The following is a 15,190-nucleotide window of genomic DNA, read 5'->3' on the forward strand; positions in this document are numbered from 1 at the left end:
GTCTTGAAGTCAGACCCATCGGAACCGCAACACATGTCTTTACGCAGTGCGCCAACCGAGCACTCACACATCAAGCCGCTCGAACTCCTAAAAGTACCTCAAAGTCGGTCTTCCGTGTTTAACTTTAAAACTCCAGCTATCACTCTGGATAAAGAGGGTGCTTCGGACCGTTCCTCACCCGGGTCTTGAACTCGGACCCATCGTAACCACAACGCATGTCTTTACGCAGTGCGCCAACCGAGCACTCACCAATCAAACTGCTCGAACTCCTAAAAGTACCTCAAAGTCGGTCTTCCGTGTTTAACTTCAAAACTCCAGCTATCACTCTGGATAAAGAGGGTGCTTCGGACCATTCCGCCTGCAGGTCTTGAACTCAGACCCATCGGAACCGCAACGCATGTCTTTACGCAGTGCACCAACCGAGCACTCACCCATCAAGCCGCTCGAACTCCTAAAAGTACCTCAAAGTCGATCTTCCGTGTTTAACTTCAAAACTCCAGCTATCACTCTGGATAAAGAGGGTGCTTCGGACCGTTCCTCACCCGGGTCTTGAACTCGGACCCATCGGAACCGCAACGCATGTCTTTACGCAGTGCGCCAACCGAGCACTCACCAATCAAGACGCTCGAACTCCTAAAAGTACCTCAAAGTCGGTCTTCCGTGTTTAACTTTAAAACTCCAGCTGTCACTCTGGATAAAGAGGGTGCTTTGGACAATTCCGCCTGCAGGTCTTGAACTCAGATCCATCGGAACCGCAACGCATGTCTTTACGCAGTGCGCCAACCGAGCACTCACCATCAAGCCGCTCGAACTCCTAAAAGTTCCTCAAAGTCGGTCTTCCGTGTTTAACTTTAAAACTCCAGCTGTCACTCTGGATAAAGAGGGTGCTTCAGACCATTCCGCCTGAAGGTCTTGAACTCAGACCCATCGAAACCGCAACGCATGTCTTTACGCAGTGCGCCAACCGAGCACTCACCCATCAAACCGCTCGAACTCCTAAAAGTACGTCAAGTCGATCTTCCGTGTTTAACTTCAAAACTCCAGCTGTCACTCTGGATAAAGAGGGTGCTTCCGTCCGTTCCGCACCCGGGTCTTGAAGTCAGACCCATCGGAACCGCAACACATGTCTTTACGCAGTGCGCCAACCGAGCACTCACACATCAAGCCGCTCGAACTCCTAAAAGTACCTCAAAGTCGGTCTTCCGTGTTTAAATTTAAAACTCCAGCTGTCACTTGGATAAAGAGGGTGATTCGGACCATTCCGCCTGTAGGTCTTGAACTCAGACCCATCAGAACCGCAACTCATGTCTTTACGCAGTGCGCCAACCGAGCACTCAACCATCAAGCCGCTCGAACTCCTAAAAGTTCCTCAAAGTCGGTCTTCCGTGTTTAACTTTAAAACTCCAGCTGTCACTCTGGATAAAGAGGGTGCTTCAGACCATTCCGCCTGAAGGTCTTGAACTCAGACCCATCGAAACTGCAAACGCATGTCTTTACGCAGTGCGCCAACCGAGCACTCACCCATCAAACCGCTCGAACTCCTAAAAGTACGTCAAAGTCGATCTTCCGTGTTTAACTTCAAAACTCCAGCTATCACTCTGGATAAAGAGGGTGCTTCCGTCCGTTCCGCGTCTTGAAGTCAGACCCATCGGAACCGCAACACATGTCTTTACGCAGTGCGCCAACCGAGCACTCACACATCAAGCCGCTCGAACTCCTAAAAGTACCTCAAAGTCGGTCTTCCGTGTTTAAATTTAAAACTCCAGCTGTCACTCTGGATAAAGAGGGTGATTCGGACCATTCCGCCTGTAGGTCTTGAACTCAGACCCATCAGAACCGCAACTCATGTCTTTACGCAGTGCGCCAACCGAGCACTCAACCATCAAGCCGCTCGAACTCCTAAAAGTACCTCAAAGTCGGTCTTCCGTGTTTAACTTTAGAAATCCAGCTGTCACTCTGGATAAAGAGGGTGCTTCGGACCATTCCGCCTGCAGGTCTTGAACTCAGGCCCATCGGAACCGCAACGCATGTCTTTACGCAGTGCGCCAACCGAGCACTCACCCATCAAGCAGCTCGAACTCCTAAAAGTACCTCAAAGTCGGTCTTCCGTGTTTGAGTCCCTCAGAGGGCCTCTCAGGGCCTGAGAGTCCCTCAGAGGGCCTCTCAGGGCCTGAGAGTCCTCAGAGGGCCTCTCAGGGCCTGAGAGTCCCTCAGAGGCCCTCTCAGGGCCTGAGAGTCCCTCAGAGGGCCTCTCAGGGCCTGAGAGTCCCTCAGAGGGCCTCTCAGGGCCTGAGAGTCCCTCAGAGGGCCTCTCAGGGCCTGAGAGTCCCTCAGAGGGCCTCTCAGGGCCTGAGAGTCCCTCAGAGGGCCTCTCAGGGCCTGAGAGTCCCTCAGAGGGCCTCTCAGGGCCTGAGAGTCCCTCAGAGGGCCTCTCAGGGCCTGAGAGTCCCTCAGAGGGCCTCTCAGGGCCTGAGAGTCCCTCAGAGGGCCTCTCAGGGCCTGAGAGTCCCTCAGAGGGCCTCTCAGGCCTGAGAGTCCCTCAGAGGGCCTCTCAGGGCCTGAGAGTCCCTCAGAGGGCCTCTCAGGGCCTGAGAGTCCCTCAGAGGGCCTCTCAGGGCCTGAAGTCCCTCAGAGGGCCTCTCAGGGCCTGAGAGTCCCTCAGAGGGCCTCTCAGGGCCTGAGAGTCCCTCAGAGGGCCTCTCAGGGCCTGAGAGTCCCTCAGAGGGCCTCTCAGGGCCTGAGAGTCCCTCAGAGGGCCTCTCAGGGCCTGAGAGTCCCTCAGAGGGCCTCTCAGGGCCTGAGAGTCCCTCAGAGGGCCTCTCAGGGCCTGAGAGTCCCTCAGAGGGCCTCTCAGGGCCTGAGAGTCCCTCAGAGGGCCTCTCAGGGCCTGAGAGTCCCTCAGAGGGCCTCTCAGGGCCTGAGAGTCCCTCAGAGGGCCTCTCAGGGCCTGAGAGTCCTCAGAGGGCCTCTCAGGGCCTGAGAGTCCCTCAGAGGGCCTCTCAGGGCCTGAGAGTCCCTCAGAGGGCCTCTCAGGGCCTGAGAGTCCCTCAGAGGGCCTCTCAGGGCCTGAGAGTCCCTCAGAGGGCCTCTCAGGGCCTGAGAGTCCCTCAGGGGCCTCTCAGGGCCTGAGAGTCCCTCAGAGGGCCTCTCAGGGCCTGAGAGTCCCTCAGAGGGCCTCTCAGGGCCTGAGAGTCCCTCAGAGGGCCTCTCAGGGCCTGAGTCCTCAGAGGGCCTCTCAGGGCCTGAGAGTCCCTCAGAGGGCCTCTCAGGGCCTGAGAGTCCCTCAGAGGGCCTCTCAGGGCCTGAGAGTCCCTCAGAGGGCCTCTCAGGGCCTGAGAGTCCCTCAGAGGGCCTCTCAGGGCCTGAGAGTCCCTCAGAGGGCCTCTCAGGCCTGAGAGTCAGTGCTTTAATCATGTGCACAGATAATTCATAGGAAGTCCTAGAATTAGGATCAGTCTGAAGGTGGCCCTCTGTCAGCGTTTGTACGTCTGTCTTCGATATATCTGTGTTTTGCTTTTGTGCAAGTTGATTATGGAGTTCATGTAGAGTCCATTATTTCACGTGAGTTTGTTGTAAAATAACTTATTTTTAGTGCATTAAAATGAGCAACAGAGTTTTTGTTCAAATGCCTTTAATTCCAGGACAAAAAATGTCAGGACTGTTGCTTGAACCTAATAAAAGCTGTGAGGGCCTCTCAGGGCCTGAGAGTCCCTCAGAGGGCCTCTCAGGGCCTGAGAGTCCCTCAGAGGGCCTCTCAGGGCCTGAGAGTCCCTCAGAGGGCCTCTCAGGGCCTGAGAGTCCCTCAGAGGGCCTCTCAGGGCCTGAGAGTCCCTCAGAGGGCCTCTCAGGGCCTGAGAGTCCCTCAGAGGGCCTCTCAGGGCCTGAGAGTCCCTCAGAGGGCCTCTCAGGGCCTGAGAGTCCCTCAGAGGGCCTCTCAGGGCCTGAGAGTCCCTCAGAGGGCCTCTCAGGGCCTGAGAGTCCCTCAGAGTTGTTTTTTTTTGGTTGCTCTTATGGACTGCGTAAACTGAGCACCTTTCCATTCGAAGTTCTACAAGTACCCCAAGGACCATCGGAACAGTTAGTCTTCCATGTTAAACTTTAAGCGTCCAGGTCTCTCTGGATAAAGAGTGTGTCAGACAGTTCCGCACACGTGTCTTGAACTCTCACTTTAGACCCAGTGAGAGTCTAACGTTGTCCATTGTTGCTCCCATGGAGAAACTTTAACTTCCTTCTCTTTCCAACATTTACAATAGTACATTCTGGATGCAGTGTATGTGCAGACCATTCCATAAGCAGATCTTGAACTCCCTCCACTTTCCACCTCTCTGAGTAAAGCCTCCCTAACATGTGCGGAATAAAGCACATGTTAGAGAGATGGCCCCTCACTGACACTCTGCATACAGACTATGCTTCGCAGTGTTCCGCCTGCAGGTCTTGAACTCAGACCCATCGGAACCGCTACGCATGTCTTTACGCAGTGCGCCAGCCGAGCACTGACCCATCAAGCTGCTCGAACTCCTAAAAGTACCTCAAAGTCGGTCTTCCGTGTTTAACTTTAAAACTCCAGCTGTCACTCTGGATAAAGAGGGGCTTTGGACAATTCCGCCTGCAGGTCTTGAAACTCAGACCATCGGAACCACACGCATGTCTTTACGCAGTGCGCCAACCGAGCACTCACCAATCAAAACTGCTCGAACTCCTAAAAGTACCGTGAAGTGCACAATTCAGAGACTGAGATCCAGACAAAAGTTAGGGAGCAAAAACAATCTTTAATACGTCTGCAGACGGAGAGCAAGAAATATACTGCATTAGGCACAAATTAGGATCCGCTCTGAGGAACCCAGAGTTGCATAGTTACTTTATTCATCTCTCTTTACTACCGAGGCGGAGACTCGATCTTCGAAGACCAAACAAAAGAAACAAAGGAAAACATACGAAACCTATGCTCATTCACTGTAGTGTTTACGGGATGTGAAAACTAAACACTCTGTCCATGCAGGGAAGGCCACGGGAAAAACAGCCAGTTCCCAAATAAACTGTCTGAGGAAGTTCAGCAACCCTGGAAACTTACTTCAGTAGACACACCTTGTTTTATTAGTTTGTACACCGTTTCCAGCTGCACAGAAAAAACACCTTGACTGTGATTCAAAAAACATTACATTTATATGACACATAAAGGAACATCATTTAATATGAATAAAACCTCTTCACAATTTCACCCTTTTTTTTTTTTTTTTTTTTTTTTTTGTTCAGGGAGCAAAAAACAAGCAAGTGAATGAAATCCATAAATGATAAAATGTCTTGAATGTAAAATGAAGCAAACTGATAAATGATAAAATGAATTAAATATAAAATGAGTATAAATTGTAATAATAATGGAGTAATGCAACAAAACAGGTTGAGAAACACAAAACATCAGGTCACCTTTGCCATCAAGTAATGGTTGCAAATATGAACATCATAGGAGTGTTTCAGCAAGTATTTGACCTCTTGTGACATTAAGCAAAGCAAAACCTGGAAGCAAAAATTTCACATTAAAGATAAAAATCAAAAAAAGTGTCAATTTACTTGTACTTGGGATAATGAGAAAATCTTGGTCGCTAGAGAAAACAAATTCAACCTCAACATCAGGCGAGTTAGGAGGCCATGGAACTGGGCCACAGTTGCAGTCAACAAAGCATTTGAGACAGAATCAGAAACGGACGACTGCACAGGATTATTATCCAACGGGCATAAGTATGCACAGTTTTTTTTGGGGTGTTGAGAAAATAAGTCTAGTTAGCATAACTATAGAGATAGTAACCTTTAGACGTATGAAATATTAGATATAGCATGAACATTTAGAGTAGATTCCAAGTTAGGGAAACTTAGATAAAGATCCAAACTAATATAACTGGTGCTCTCGGAACTTACATAAATTTCTAAGGAGGGTTTTTTGTTGTACGTTGCCAGTTAGATAAGAGAAACTGGAAACGGTCCAGACCATTAGTCGCATCTTTAACATGCATCCTATAAATAGAAACTGGTAACAAGAGTGTTACGAGTGCACACAGACCAGCTGAGTTTTTTGGTAACCCATCAAATAATCTGTAATAATCACCACACCACCAAACATTGCTTCTGGAAATTGGTTAAAATCTGCTGGCACCGAATTATATTTGAACAATTTTGTGAATAGAGATTTCCTAATTTAAGAGTTCTGGTCATAATAATGCATGAAATTAGCCTTTGCTACGGTCTTTGAAAACACCGGTTTTCTAAGATCAGTTTTAGTCCCATGCAGACAACACAGATTAGTATAGATACATTCGCAGCACTTTCAGCCAACAATAACCAATTATTTGTAGAAAATGATACCTGTCGTTACTCTGAACCAGTCATCAGCCGTGAGTTTGTCTAAAACAGTAATACCTGTGGGAGAATATGGTGAGACAACAGTAACATTCCCCCTCACAAAGAACAAAAAGAAATTGTGGATCCTTTGATGATGATTAGTAAAACCTCCAACAGTTAGATAATATGGGCAATGAGGAGGGTGGTATGATTGAACCTTTCACTGTGTTTACCGTGATGTGTAGTCTTTGCGTCGTTTTACCATCGTAAAAAGTTTCATATGTTGTCTGGCGTAGGGAGTTGTTCCCCATTTCGGCGTCCAGATGTTTCCCTCATCTGCTACGAGTGCAGACGTGATCCTAACCTCATTCGTCATGTACCACTTACATTTTTTGTAGTTCTGTCCGTTACCTGATCCAGTATTGGTGTTCAAGGCTGACCAGGGAATCATGAGGCCAACTGAAGAATCAAAGGGCACACACACCTGAAGGCCCCTTTTGAAGCCTGCTTTTGTTCACACAATTGTATCTCACGGTTGGTAGAGCGTCTGCTCCTGTTGAGTTCTGCTGGGCCTTCTGGAACTGCATGCATGTGATCAGCATAGTATGGCATCCTTAATCCACGTCGGTGTTCTGTGACGCTGCCTCGGCCGATCCATGTTCTTAATGCTGCCTCAGCTAGGCGTGGTCCAACCTACTGAGTGAGCTGTGTTGGCAACTCTATTTTTTCAGAGGTGCTTGGTGGAGCCTCGTTCTCTGGGCTCTGGACTGGTCCCGCAGGATGTGACGATGGAACCCACAGGATGTGAACTTCTTACAGTGGCTGGTGTGAACCCAGGTCGACCCCTCCGCGACCTTAAGAGTGGTGTGTGTCGTCAAAAGCACTTGAAACGGTTCCAGCCAGCTGTGGGAACGCCGTTCTTCCTCCTGAAATTTTTAGTAAACAAAAAATCTCCAGGCTGGACATTATGTAATGGTTTGCTCGCTGGCCCAAGTCATCCTCCTTGGGCCTGTCGTCTTTAATTGATCTGTTAGAGAAATTCAGTAGTTAATCATGTTGTCATTTACATGTTATTAAAACAATTCCAGGTTTCATCAGTGGTCCCATTCCGGTGTTTGAGAAATCCTGCAAACAAGATTGTGTTTTTATCTTCTTTGCATGCGCATATTAGTTCAATGTTTATTAAACACAGAACATGTAGACAAACATTACATGTAAACAAACATTCACTCCAACATGTAACAGACACAAACAAACGTTGAACGCCATCAGAAGTCAGTCAGTCAAATTTGCATTACAGTCAAATATTTACAGTCAGTCTCATTTTATATACATATTTTCGTAAATTGAAATGGCCAAATTTACATGAAGCTTCAAATAGAGAAAAGTACTTTTAACAACATGTATTAATGTTTAAATTCAACTCTAATGGACAGGATCCCGTTTTAAAATTCAGCTTTGTGTACACATACAGAAGAGATCTCAATATAATTTAGAATTACAGCACATAATTTATCATGTTTCTGCTGAAGCACTTCATTAATTAAAAAAAACAGTTTTGTTATAAATAATAATTCCTGGACAACTAAAGGTATTTTAATCTGTCTAAGTTCAAATTTATCAGCTGTATAGGAATTACCTCTGGTCAATTGAAATGTAACCAAAATATGATATGGTATACCAACGCGTATATAATGCAACCTATCTGACAGCAGATAGGTGCTCAAAATTAATGTGACATCGTAGGAAGCGTACAAAATCAGATTAGAATACCACGATGTCTGGAGATGCCATAACAGCCTTTCTGCACTTGCCACTGCGCGCAAACTTTGTAGCAATGCGGCTGCTACAGGATCTAATTTGGAAAATAGGTGACCAATTTAATTTATCACCATGTTTTTGGAGCAAAACAAAAAACCCTCTTCTCATCTAACCATCTCTATAAAACATTCAGGAAAGATCGGGAAAAATCCCAGAGTTTGAGTGTCTGCAGGTGTTTTCAGCGCTTTGAATGACGTCAAACCAACTTCAATTCACATTTTACTTCAATCCTATGTAAAATGTGTGAGCTCATTAATAATCCAAATCCCTTGTCATGACATACTTCTCTCAGAGGTTTCTCAATCTCAGCATAACCCGGTATGAAATGCCTACAATAGCCACAGAGTCCTAAAAAGGACATCAGTTGTTTCTTCGTTTGAGGGAGAGGTATGTTCACAATCGCTTCAATGCGGTTGCTGGAGATAGCTCTGCCTTCGGAGGAAATCACATGACCCAGAAAAGACACAGAAGGCTGCACAAACTGCAATTTGCTTCTTTTAACTTTATGACCATTTTCTGCTAGGAAATGAAGTAATTTCATGCTTTCAGAAACACACAGATTTTGATTGGGAGCCGCCAATAATAAATCATCAACATACTGCAAAAAACTGTTTGTGGTGCAAGTTTCAAATGTGAAAGATTTTCATTCAATGCTTGGTGAAAAATGGTTGGACTCTCATAGTAGCCCTGACAAAGTCTTGTGAATGTGTAGAGTTTATCGTTAAATTGAAAAGTGAACCAGAACTGGCTTTCTGGGTGAATTGGAACACTGAAAAAAAATTTGCTAAATCAATGACTGTGAAAAACATGCTGCCTGTTGGAATTTGTGATAAAATAGTGTATGGATTTGGAACAATAGCTGCTCTGGCAATGACAGACCTGTTAACTTCTCTAAGATCTTGAACAAACCTCCACTCAACAGGTTGATCAGGAGCACTGAGTTTCTTCACAGCTTCTGGTTTGAAAGGGTATTGTTTTTGATTGGGATAGTAACAATTTGATTTGGGCATTATGTGAAATTAGTTTTTCATTTTTTATTATTATTTTTTTATTATTAAGCCCACATCATATTTGTAAGAAGCAAATCATGGTGATGGCAAAAAATAAATACTTTCTGAGTGACATATACAATCAGTTGTTTCATATGTTGCTTTTGCTAGAGGGCCAAAAGTTTTCCACCCGTCTCCTGGATGTTTTGCCAAAGAGACATAAGGAAATAAATTTTAAAAAAAATCAGTCAGTGTGAAGAAGCTCAGTTGCTCAGGTGACAATCAGCAAAAAAAAAAAAGCAGGTCTCAGCGGACCAGCATATTTGAGTTGCATGCAGCAAAGATGGGCGTGTCAGAAGGGAGGAGTCACCCAGCTCATCAGCTGGATCTATCTACATCACAGTGGAAGTGGGAGGGACTCAGATTGTCGGTCTGTAATCAACCATTTAAAAATGTAGAGCAGACTTGGTGTTTTGAACAAACTAAATCAGTTGGAGTTTGTTTTGGACACGTAGCCCCGTGTCTGAACATTCAATAGACAGAAATAGTGAGCATGGGAAGGACTTTGTGTATTTCAGTTGTATATTTTATATATGTGTTGTGTGTTGGTACTTGCGATTTGCTGAACCAGAGGTTGCTCCAACGGCACCAGGTCTAGTTAGCTGGAATACCCTCCACGATGTCCTGTAAATCCACCTCTTAAAGGAAAAACTTGACCCATCTGGGGAAGCCTCTATGGTTGACATCAAATCTTCCTCCTCGGGCTCTGTGCAACCTCCTGGTTGTTTCTGAATTGTCTCTGGAAGCAGTCTCTGGCCCAATGTCCTTGTTGTCCATGGATTAAACAAACATCAGGCAGTGTGTTGCTTTGTGACTGCCCATACTGTCCTTGCTGTGGCTGTGGATGTTCAGGGCAGCCTGATGAAGCATGGTGAGTTGGCAGAATTGTGTAGTTGGGTCTCTTCAACCTTACGGTCCATACATGGGACACTGAAGATCAGTCGAAGCACCTGGTGAAGGCTTAGGCTGGTGTTGTAGAGTTTCTTGCTGTTTCTTTCTCATCCAGGTGTTCTCAGCAACTGCAGTAAAAACAGTCTTTTCTTCTTCCCTCTCCAGGGGAGGCATAGTGTCTTCCTCCTCAGTCTTCGGGCCGTAGGGATAATGGTCATCAATGTCCAAAAAAAAGTCTTTCCTCAGTGAGGCTGATGGTTGGTAAGGAGGAAGAGCTGGATAGCGTCTAGCGATGCCAGGTGGACCTGTTGGTGCCGCTGGAAGCAAGCTCATCGCAGCAGGTTTACATGTTGGGAAGAGAGAAAAACAATCATTAATTTTATTTTTCTTATCTTGTTCAGCTGATTTCTCATGTTTCTTTTTCTTTCTTCAGCTTTCTGAACCATCTGAAATCTATGTTGTGTGTTTTTTTTGTTTTTTTTCATTCCTGTTTCCAGACTCTGAGTGTATCTGTGTGTGCTTGCATTATTATAAATGGTTGAGTGAGATTTCTATTTTTTTTTTTTTTTGTTTGTTTGTTTGTTTCAGCAGCTGTTGTTTCTGTAGCACTAATTTTTCTTCCAATTCCATCAAATGCTCGGGTTCAAATGACCCATGTTTAGGAAATCCAAATTTAAGATGCCATTGTGGCAAATACTGAACACATGATTCCCCATGTTTTCTAATCATCTCTTCTACAATCGGCCCAAGAGGAACATAATTACTAAACATCACTAGGCTCTTTAGAAGAGAAAAGTCCCATTCTCTAATTTTACAAACCTCTTACAATTTAAAACGTTTATTTGAAACGTTGACTTCAATTCTCAGTCTAATTTGATAGACCTACAACTCAGTCTAATTTGATAGACCTACAACTCAGTCTAAATTAATAGACCTACAAACTCAGTCTAAATTAATAGACCTACAGAAATCAGTCTAAATTAATAGACCTAGGGGAACTCAGTCTGAATCGACAGACCTACAGGACTCGGTCTAAAATTGACAGACCTACAACTCAGTCTAAATAAATAGACCTACCAACCTTAAGATGTTTTGCAGCCCCTCTCAGCTCTGTTTTTATCCTGTCGTGGCTGATCCAACCCGGTGGAGCACCAGAAGAGTCCTCTTTTTCTCAGACAGACCTGCCAGCGGTTTGGAGGAAAACCAGTTGAAGGTTTGGTGATCAGCCCTTTCCTGAGGTCCACCGACTTGGATGAACCAGCGAAGGTTCCCGGCCAATGCACCAAATTGTGAAGTGCACAATTCAGAGACTGAGATCCAGACAAAAGTTAGGGAGCAAAAACAATCTTTAATACGTCTGCAGACGGAGAGCAAGAAATATACTGCATTAGGCACAAATTAGGATCCGCTCTGAGGAACCCAGAGTTGCATAGTTACTTTATTCATCTCTCTTTACTACCGAGGCGGAGACTCGATCTTCGAAGACCAAACAAAAGAAACAAAGGAAAACATACGAAACCTTGTATGCTCATTCACTGTAGTGTTTACGGGATGTGAAAACTAAACACTCTGTCTCCATGCAGGGAAGGCCACGGGAAAAACAGCCAGTTCCCAAATAACTGTCTGAGGAAGTTCAGCAACCCTGGAAACTTACTTCAGTAGACACATCTTGGTTCATTAGTTTGTACACCGTTTCCAGCTGCACAGAAAAACACCTTGACTGTGATTCAAAAAACATTACATTTATATGACACATAAAGGAACATCATTTAATATGAATAAAACCTCTTCACATACCTCAAAGTCGGTCTTCCGTGTTTAACTTTAAAACTCCAGCTGTCACTCTGGATAAAGAGGGTGCTTCAGACCATTCCGCCTGAAGGTCTTGAACTCAGACCCATCGAAACCGCAACGCATGTCTTTACGCAGTGCGCCAACCGAGCACTCACCCATCAAACCGCTCGAACTCCTAAAAGTACCTCAAAGTCGATCTTCCCTGTTTAACTTCAAAACTCCAGCTGTCACTCTGGATAAAGAGGGTGCTTCCGTCCGTTCCGCACCCAGGTCTTGAAGTCAGACCCATCGGAACCGCAACACATGTCTTTACGCAGTGCGCCAACCGAGCACTCAAACATCAAGCCGCTCGAACTCCTAAAAGTACCTCAAAGTCGGTCTTCCGTGTTTAACTTTAAAACTCCAGCTATCACTCTGGATAAAGAGGGTGCTTCGGACCGTTCCTCACCCGGGTCTTGAACTCGGACCCATCGGAACCACAACGCATGTCTTTACGCAGTGCGCCAACCGAGCACTCACCAATCAAACTGCTCGAACTCCTAAAAGTACCTCAAAGTCGGTCTTCCGTGTTTAACTTCAAAACTCCAGCTATCACTCTGGATAAAGAGGGTGCTTCGGACCATTCCGCCTGCAGGTCTAGAACTCAGACCCATCGAAACCGCAACGCATGTCTTTACGCAGTGCGCCAACCGAGGACTCACCCCCAAACCGCTCGAACTCCTAAAAGTACCTCAAAGTCGATCTTCCGTGCTTAACTTCAAAACTCCAGCTATCACTCTGGATAAAGAGGGTGCTTCGGACCGTTCCTCACCCAGGTCTTGAAGTCAGACCCATCGGAACCGCAACACATGTCTTTACGCAGTGCGCCAACCGAGCACTCACACATCAAGCCGCTCGAACTCCTAAAAGTACCTCAAAGTCGGTCTTCCGTGTTTAACTTTAAAACTCCAGCTATCACTCTGGATAAAGAGGGTGCTTCGGACCGTTCCTCACCCGGGTCTTGAACTCGGCCCCATCGGAACCACAACGCATGTCTTTACGCAGTGCGCCAACCGAGCACTCACCAATCAAACTGCTCGAACTCCTAAAAGTACCTCAAAGTCGGTCTTCCGTGTTTAACTTCAAAACTCCAGCTATCACGCTGGATAAAGAGGGTGCTTCGGACCATTCCGCCTGCAGGTCTTGAACTCAGACCCATCGGAACCGCAACGCATGTCTTTACGCAGTGCACCAACCGAGCACTCACCCATCAAGCCGCTCGAACTCCTAAAAGTACCTCAAAGTCGATCTTCCGTGTTTAACTTCAAAACTCCAGCTATCACTCTGGATAAAGAGGGTGCTTCGGACCGTTCCTCACCCGGGTCTTGAACTCGGACCCATCGGAACCACAACGCATGTCTTTACGCAGTGCGCCAACCGAGCACTCACCAATCAAACTGCTCGAACTCCTAAAAGTACCTCAAAGTCGGTCTTCCGTGTTTAAATTTAAAACTCCAGCTGTCACTCTGGATAAAGAGGGTGATTCGGACCATTCCGCCTGTAGGTCTTGAACTCAGACCCATCAGAACCGCAACTCATGTCTTTACGCAGTGCGCCAACCGAGCACTCAACCATCAAGCCGCTCGAACTCCTAAAAGTACCTCAAAGTCGGTCTTCCGTGTTTAACTTTAGAAATCCAGCTGTCACTCTGGATAAAGAGGGTGCTTCGGACCATTCCGCCTGCAGGTCTTGAACTCAGGCCCATCGGAACCGCAACGCATGTCTTTACGCAGTGCTCCAACCGAGCACTCACCCATCAAGCAGCTCGAACTCCTAAAAGTACCTCAAAGTCGGTCTTCCGTGTTAGAGTCCCTCAGAGGGCCTCTCAGGGCCTGAGAGTCCCTCAGAGGGCCTCTCAGGCCCTGAGAGGCCCTCAGAGGGACTCTCAGGGCCTGAGAGTCCCTCAGAGGGCCTCTCAGGGCCTGAGAGTCCCTCAGAGGGCCTCTCAGGGCCTGAGAGTCCCTCAGAGGGCCTCTCAGGGCCTGAGAGTCCCTCAGAGGGCCTCTCAGGGCCTGAGAGTCCCTCAGAGGGCCTCTCAGGGCCTGAGAGTCCCTCAGAGGGCCTCTCAGGGCCTGAGAGTCCCTCAGAGGGCCTCTCAGGGCCTGAGAGTCCCTCAGAGGGCCTCTCAGGGCCTGAGAGTCCCTCAGAGGGCCTCTCAGGGCCTGAGAGTCCCTCAGAGGGCCTCTCAGGGCCTGAGAGTCCCTCAGAGGGCCTCTCAGGGCCTGAGAGTCCCTCAGAGGGCCTCTCAGGGCCTGAGAGTCCCTCAGAGGGCCTCTCAGGGCCTGAGAGTCCCTCAGAGGGCCTCTCAGGGCCTGAGAGTCCCTCAGAGGGCCTCTCAGGGCCTGAGAGTCCCTCAGAGGGCCTCTCAGGGCCTGAGAGTCCCTCAGAGGGCCTCTCAGGGCCTGAGAGTCCCTCAGAGGGCCTCTCAGGGCCTGAGAGTCCCTCAGAGGGCCTCTCAGGGCCTGAGAGTCCCTCAGAGGGCCTCTCAGGGCCTGAGAGTCCCTCAGAGGGCCTCTCAGGGCCTGAGAGTCCCTCAGAGGGCCTCTCAGGGCCTGAGAGTCCCTCAGAGGGCCTCTCAGGGCCTGAGAGTCCCTCAGAGGGCCTCTCAGGGCCTGAGAGTCCCTCAGAGGGCCTCTCAGGGCCTGAGAGTCCCTCAGAGGGCCTCTCAGGGCCTGAGAGTCCCTCAGAGGGCCTCTCAGGGCCTGAGAGTCCCTCAGAGGGCCTCTCAGGGCCTGAGAGTCCCTCAGAGGGCCTCTCAGGGCCTGAGAGTCCCTCAGAGGGCCTCTCAGGGCCTGAGAGTCCCTCAGAGGGCCTCTCAGGGCCTGAGAGTCCCTCAGAGGGCCTCTCAGGGCCTGAGAGTCCCTCAGAGGGCCTCTCAGGGCCTGAGAGTCCCTCAGAGGGCCTCTCAGGGCCTGAGAGTCCCTCAGAGGGCCTCTCAGGGCCTGAGAGTCCCTCAGAGGGCCTCTCAGGGCCTGAGAGTCCCTCAGAGGGCCTCTCAGGGCCTGAGAGTCCCTCAGAGGGCCTCTCAGGGCCTGAGAGTCCCTCAGAGGGCCTCTCAGGGCCTGAGAGTCCCTCAGAGGGCCTCTCAGGGCCTGAGAGTCCCTCAGAGGGCCTCTCAGGGCCTGAGAGTCCCTCAGAGGGCCTCTCAGGGCCTGAGAGTCCCTCAGAGGGCCTCTCAGGGCCTGAGAGTCCCTCAGAGGGCCTCTCAGGGCCTGAGAGTCCCTCAGAGGGCCTCTCAGGGCCTGAGAGTCCCTCAGAGGGCC

The sequence above is a fragment of the Poeciliopsis prolifica genome, unplaced genomic scaffold, assembly GCF_027474105.1.
Source record: "Poeciliopsis prolifica strain line A6 unplaced genomic scaffold, Auburn_PproV2 SCAFFOLD105, whole genome shotgun sequence".
NCBI classification, from domain to species: domain Eukaryota; kingdom Metazoa; phylum Chordata; class Actinopteri; order Cyprinodontiformes; family Poeciliidae; genus Poeciliopsis; species Poeciliopsis prolifica.